Source organism: Hevea brasiliensis, chromosome 10 (assembly GCF_030052815.1).
Source record: "Hevea brasiliensis isolate MT/VB/25A 57/8 chromosome 10, ASM3005281v1, whole genome shotgun sequence".
Classification (NCBI taxonomy): Eukaryota; Viridiplantae; Streptophyta; class Magnoliopsida; order Malpighiales; family Euphorbiaceae; genus Hevea; species Hevea brasiliensis.
Window position 1 is genome coordinate 12,453,676 of NC_079502.1, and position 7,633 is coordinate 12,461,308.

Consider the following 7,633-nt stretch of genomic DNA (forward strand, 5'->3'; position numbering starts at 1 on the left):
TCCCTCAAAATTGACTTTTCGTCATGGTGCATACCCAATCTGAATTTGGCTTTGATTCAAACACTTCTAACACACTTAATTAGGTCACAAATGACCATTTCTCACTTCACATTAGGTCAAAAACACCATTTACAAGTTTCTCACATTTTTGGTCTCCAAACCCTAATGTCCAAAATCCTAATATCCATGTTTAGCTCATTTCATGCAATTAAACTATATAAACCTCAACTACACCTTCAATCAAGCTTGCCTACCCTTTTAATTGTATCAAAATCCATCAATTTCAAGTTACCTCTAAGCTGGCTGAATTTCATTATATTCCTAAATATGTTGTTTTTATTTTATTTTCAACAATACTAGTTCACTTCAAGTGCAAATTCATGAATATAAGGAGAATTGAGAGGATTCTTGACTAACCTTTCTCTTTGAAATTCAACCACCCAAAACCTTCACTTTTCTTTCAAAATTTCTTGATCAATCTTCTTTTCTAGTTGCCGAAACAAGGTTTAATCAACAAAATTAGGGAATTTATGGGAGATTTTTAGGGTTTATGGAGCTTGAAATCAAGCTTCAATGGTGGATTTTGAGAGAGAGGTGAGAGGTGACGGGAATGGGAGAAGAAACCAATTTTTTTGTTCTTTTTTTTTTGTTATTTTATGTCTTAGGAAGACCATAATTTTAATTAAATAAATTTTTAATTAAAATACTTATGGCATCATGCATGTGTCACCACATTATGTCGTTACCTTTTTAACTTTTTCATTTTTCTTTTTTTTTCTTTTTATTTTTCTATTAGTTTTTTAATTTAATCCCAAACTCCAAAATTTTCTTTTCTCCAATTTTATTTGACAGTCAGGTCAGGAGTCAGTTCTCGGGGTCAATTGATCAAATTGCCCCTCGTCAGTTCATCCCGGTTTGCAATCAATTTCATATTTCTTCCGGCTCCCTGGCTTAATTATTTGACTGGCTTAACAGTTCTTTTTCATGATTTTCTCTTTTCCACTGTGTTTATAAGGGTCCTAAGGATAGCAGCGTCACATTTTACGGTTCAAAATTTGAGTTTAAAATGACTTCGCAGTCATTCCCAAGAAGGTCACCCATCGCTGTGACTCTCGGCTCGTTTAACTTCTTATGTTCTATTTTTCTTGTTTATACTTAATTAATTGGACATTACTAATTATTTGTGTTTAAGGCTTATCTAGTTGTCTTAAGTATGGTTCTAATCCCCTTAATTATCCGGACCAACACCGGTCACTGGAACAGTAAAATATACCAAGCTATGCAAATAAGGGTGTTACACATATAGAGTGTGGTTATAAGCTGCCAAAGTGATCAAAAATGTGTTGTGAAATGTGTTTAGGTTATGGTACAAAATAGAAATGGCATGAATGTGTAACTTGGTAAGTGTTAAAAGTGTCCTTTGATGAGTAATGAATAAAATGCAATAGGGCAGTTTATGTTTTGGGCCTAGAACCTTAAGTGTGTGGCTCCAATTGGTATGAGACCAATTGGAGGTGAAAATAGGCACAAAAAGTGCCAACTTTCATGAAGGAAGCTTACCAAAATTCTGCTTGTAAGGTAACTTGAAAAATGACCAAATCCATATTAGTGCAATTAAGACCTGAAAATTGACCATTTGGGTAGCAGTTAGTGTTTTGGCCATTACTCACGCAAAACAGGTCTAATTGATCTGAAATTTTTATCATGAATAGTTGAGACATATATCTACAAGTCTTATGAAGACACCAAAGCCCAGAAATGACCATAAGAAAGTCAAACAGCTTGCACAAGTTCGGGTCCAAAAACTGGCCGAACCTAAAATGACCTAAAGTGACCAATTTTGGTACATTCTGACTAGCAATAGTAAAATGACCATAACTTGATCTACATAACTCAGAATGACCTAAAATTTTGCCCCGCGTGCAATAGGACATAGATCTACAAGTTTGTAGTTTTGACTGAAACCCGAAAACTGAGGGAACTAGGTCATCCGGCTAGGTCAAATTAGTAGACCGGAATCCGGCAAATTGCAATAAAACGCAATATACATGAAAATAAGTTGGGTAACATATACCAACCCTAAAAGGCTACAAATATGACATATTGGTAACATTAAAACCTAATTCACCTAGACTGCATCGAGGGTCAACATATTAGGTTGACTAAGGAAATAATAGAATTCGATAAATTAATTATTGAACCTTATTCTTAGAGACCGTTTAAATGAGTACTGAAACACTTCAAATTGTGTTTCTCAGTTAGCAAAGACTCAGGGAAAGGGAAGAAAACACTGAGTCAGAGCCAAGAGACAGTTATCAGAGGTTTGTGCACAATAGTTATTTCTTTTGAATTTTTCAATTGAAATAAATTATAATTATTTGTATGTTATTGTTTTAAATTGTGTTTGTGCACAATAATTTTGACTTCTCATTTTCTACTTAAAAATTTAATTGAACATTATAGTTTTAAATTGTGTCTGTGCACAATACTTTTATATTCACTGCTTTTACTAGCAAATTTATTTGGAGAAATGAGTTATGAATAATTTTTTATTATTTTGGTTTTGGGAATATTATTTGAAAATTATTGTATTGCCTACTTTGTAAATGGAAATTTTGAGATAAATTGTGTTTAGTGGTATCGGAGCAAAGTAGGGACAGCAATACGTAACGCCTACGATTCTTGGAAACTCTCACGCTTGAACCCAGGAGCTTGCAGGGATGGCGATACATAACGCCTCCAAGTGCTCTGATAAGTACATTATATTCCTCCCTCTTTGACTTATCAGTCTGAGGTGAGTGTGATTATGTTCCTCCCTCTTTGACTTGCCAATCTGAGGTGAGTGTGGATGATTACTCATTATTCAGCTAGCTTCCTCCCTCATTGATTTCGATTATTGGGGTGAGTGTGTCTTGTCGTGGTGTACAACATGGCATTTGTGAAAAAATTGTGTCATGGCCTAAATTGTGTTATCGATTGGCAACACTGTATTTTTCAGTTATTTGATCAAATGGTGTTATTGATTTGCAAAACTGTATTATTCAGTTATTTGATCAAATTGTGTTATTGATTGGCGAAACTGTGTTATTTAGTTATTTGATTAAATGGTGTTATTGATTGGCAAAACTGTGTTACTCAGTTATTTGATCAAATTTGTGTTATATGAACTTTGTAAATTGTGAAATGGAATTGTGAACTATTTGATTTGTGAATTGTTAATAAAAGATTTATATATCGCATTTCAAATTGTTATTGTGCACCACTGAGTAAATTTTACTCAGCGATAGCTATTCATTCTTTATCGCAGTAGATGAGGCACAGCAGACTAGGCTGCTAGTACTACACTAAGAGATCATCGGGTATATTGAGTATACCATAGTTTGCATTTTGTATTGTAATGTATGTTCACTGTATGTATATAGTGTTCTTGGTTTTGATCAGTCGTAAATTAAAATTGTACATTAAAGTTATAAACTAAATTTGTAAATTATTTTGGTTTGTAAATATTGTGATATATTTCTTTTATCTCAGCCTTTAGAAATATTGAAAAATTATTGTGGATTTGAGTTGAGAAACATATTGTGTTGATTAAATATTGGAGTTGAGATTGAGAAATATATTTGAAGTGCTTTTTACAGGTTTTTGAAGAACTGTTTTATTCAAAATACAGATGGCACTCCGCCAAAATTTTTACAAAAATTACTAATAATTCAAATGTGTTAGCTGTTTCACTTCAGTTCAAAAAAGTTTTTAACACTTGTAAATAGTGCTCACCACTGTAAAAGAAGTAAGAAAAGTTTTAAAATCCCTTGTAGTGTATTTAATGGGTTATCAGTAGACGAAGTTGGTAATTCATTAGGTATACTACGAGATCATGTTATGCCTTACAATGGGTAAGGGTGTGACATCCTTGAGTCGGTTGCTATCTCTTCTATTTATAATAAATGGTCCAGGGTTAGGTTTTTAGAGTCTCTGTCAAAAACTGCAACTGGAGTGAAATCAAGAATCTGACTGTCGACGGATACACGGCTCGTGTATCACTACACGATCTAGGGTCGTGTAACTTACTGGAGCTGAATGGGCATGTTTCGCACAGAAAGTTACACGGGTCTTTAGGATTTACACGGGTCTCTAGTTATGCTAACACGGCCCGTGTACTTCGTATATGTTTCTCAATTCTTCGACCTTTCCAAGTTTCTTTCTACATTATATTGCTACGGAACTTCACCAAAATCCTGAAAAATGCAGCAAGAGTTAAATTTCTCCATTTAACACAATTATTTCAACAACTTTCTAAACATGTGCCTAATAGATAACTATACTTAACCAACTGAATTAAACATAAAAACACATTAAAAACACTAAATGTGATGGAAGTAAAATTAATAAATTATGCACTTATCACCCTATAAAGCCTAAGTCCATCAACTGACAAGATTCAACCCAATCATGAAACTCCCAACAATAAGAAGAGCTAGCAGTGACCCCTCCATGTTTCTCAAAAGCATAAGCAATGGAGTTGAAGTCCCCTGCTACTAACCAAGGCTCAGGGTTTGAACAAGCAATATTTGAGAGAGCATCCCACAAAATGCAACGAGCACCATATTGAGGACTAGCGTATACGACACTAAACCAAAAACCACCACCACTATTTAAACAAACACGAGCATGAATAAACTAAAAATGCTGCTAGACCACTTCTATAGACACCATAGTGTGATCCCAAAGAAGCCATATACCACCCGAGAAACTAATGCATTCCACTCTATAAGAGCATAGAAAACCAAGTCTCATAATAATACGATCAGCCATATTACTACTAACCCTCGATTCAACACGCACATAAATAGCAAGCTTTTGAACGTGAATCCATTCTTTACAAACCCGAGAAAAAAGAAGAATTTGCTGCTCCCTGGTAGTTCCAAATCAATATAGATGACATCAATGAGATAGAAAAAAAAGAGACAAAAATTAGTCTTCCAGATAAGGGTCCACAACCCTCTCCTAGTATAGAAAGCATACAACGGTTTAGCAATGTCCATCTCAATGGCCACACGAGCATATTTACCACGGTTTGCCATCAGTGTACATTCATCCACCCTGATAACATGTCCCAGCTTTGCCCTAATAGCACGCAAAATGGTAGGGTTATAATACAAACCCGGTAATCCAGGAAAACAAACCCATGCAACAATCTTCAAGGGCATAGCACTACTCGAAACAAAAGAGGGATCACAAGCCTAAATAGTCAAATAGTACCCCAAAACAACCCATGGACCACCAAACAGAGCTTTATGCACATCTTCTTCTTTCCAAAATTTAATAAGGAAATTGTCATAATCTAAATCAATAACAGAATACCTACCCTAAGGCTTCCATAATGTGTTTATTTAAGAACATAACAACTTGTACCCTAAAGGATGACCAAGGAGTTTAACCACCACAATATTTTTCCGTGAAGCCAATAGGCGTTGCTGCAATTGAGGCGACAGTTTGATAGCAAAGCTATTAGCCGTGTCGCTAATAACAATACCATTAATCATGTCCTCATCCACCCTTATTCGAACATCCTGAGGATCTGATTCAGGAAAACTGACTAACTTGTCCTTGAACATTACATCATCTCTAAAGCAAACCCTTTTCATACCACGATCATCCACATCTTCTCCCATAGATTGGGAGCCATCTCCAGAGCTAGCGAGAGAATTCTCCATAATAATTTTTGCAATTTTTAATCATGTGAAGGAAAAATATTATTTAAATTTATTTATTAAAGTTTTACGAGCATAAAATATTATTCTATTTTAATCATTATAATATAAAATAAATTATCATTAATTAATTATTATTTCTAGAAAATACCTATTTTTACAACCTAATTTATTATGGCCACAACTAACTTAATAAATAATTACTAAAGAGACTAAAACACTCTCAAGTAATTTTTTTTTTTATAAATAAATATATAACTAACATGTTTTCTTATAAGAAAAAGGGATAACTAAAAAAAAAAACAACAACTACTACTTTTCAAATTTTTGTAATTTTACTCCAACCTATAAAATTATCAATTAAACTCTATTTTTTTTTTAACTCTTATCAATTTTAAACTACCATTAATAAAACAATTATCTCACAAACAGAAAGCCATGGCAGCTATCACATTAGATGCCACATCACGTTACGTTACGGTATGGTATAATTGATAAGAGTTAAGAAGTTCATAGTTTAATTAGTAATTTTTTAGTATGGGTATAATTGTAAAAAAATTTATAAGTATAGGATTTTTTTGGCAATTTTGCCAATCTATTTTAATTTATACAAAATTTCAAATTATTTTTAAATTTAAGAGTTAATAAAAAATTAAATTTGAATTAATTTACTTATCCTAAAAATGATTCAATACTATAGTATGATAAAATAGTGGGTGAAAGAAATGAAAATGAAAATGCCTAAAATGACATGAAAAGAAGTAGTAATAAAAAATTTATAATTTTTAAATATTGATATCAATTTGGTTTCGAACATAATTAAATGGCAAAAAATGATTCATATAGCCATTTTTAACTAGTTTTAGAAAATTAATTATTATTGTTGTATAAATTTTAATTAATTATATATAAATTTTGTTGTAAATATTTAAGAAAAATTTATTTCTTAACATTTAGATTATGCTAGAGATGACAATATGTGAAGTACTCGTAAAAATTATCTATATAAATATATTTATAATTAATAATTTATATTTTAATTTTAATAATTTTAAAAGAAATTGCCAAAAAAAAACCTGCACTTTCAATTTTTAATGATTATATCCTATACTAATTAAATTATTAATTAAACCTTATACTTTTAACTTTTACCAATTATACCCTACCATTAGCATAACGTAACAGCTGATGTGATGGCTGACGTGGCGTCTCCGTTAGCAAGATAATAGTTTTCTTAATGGTAAGTTAGAATTAGTTAAAGTTAAAAAGTTTAGGATTTAATTGATAATTTTTATAGTATAAGATAGAATTACAAAAATTTGAAAAGTAAAGATTTTTTTTTTTTTACACGGTTATCCCTATAATTTATTAACTTAACTTGAATATGATAGATTCAAGACCATTTATAAACTACTAAATTTATATATAAATCAAAATTAGCTGAATTCAAACTATTTAAAAATTTAACAGCTAATTTAACAATATATAAGACTTGATTAAAAATTAATCCATTTAAATTCAATATGAATATCGATTCAAATTTGATTTAAAAATTAAATAAATAAAATCTATTTTTAATTATTTTCTCAATATTAATATTTTAAGAATGGAGGATTGCTTTTAGTTGGTGGACCTCATCCATTGTGTTGCTTGGCTTTCAAGTGTAATTTTAATATGTTTATAATTTAATTTCTAAATTTTATCATTAATTAGGATTTGGTATCTATTTTGAAAATTGAATTATTTAGTCTTTCAATTTTACTTCTATTAAAATTAAAGGTCCTCAAGTCCAAAGAAATGCAAATTTATCATTAATCAAATAATTTTTCCTTAGTCATTGGAGAGAAAAATTTTATAATGACTAAAATACCCTAATGTTAAAGGTCCTCTCTTTCTCGCTTCCTCTCTATTTTACTCTCTCT

General features: G+C 31.4%; 1 pseudogene; it reads right to left on the reverse strand.

Moving 5' to 3' along the window:
• LOC110654167 (pentatricopeptide repeat-containing protein At3g49170, chloroplastic-like) overlaps nt 1–5,714 on the reverse strand; it is a 31,585-nt pseudogene extending 25,871 nt beyond the window's left edge.
• Nucleotides 5,715–7,633: the final 1,919 nt, after the last annotated feature.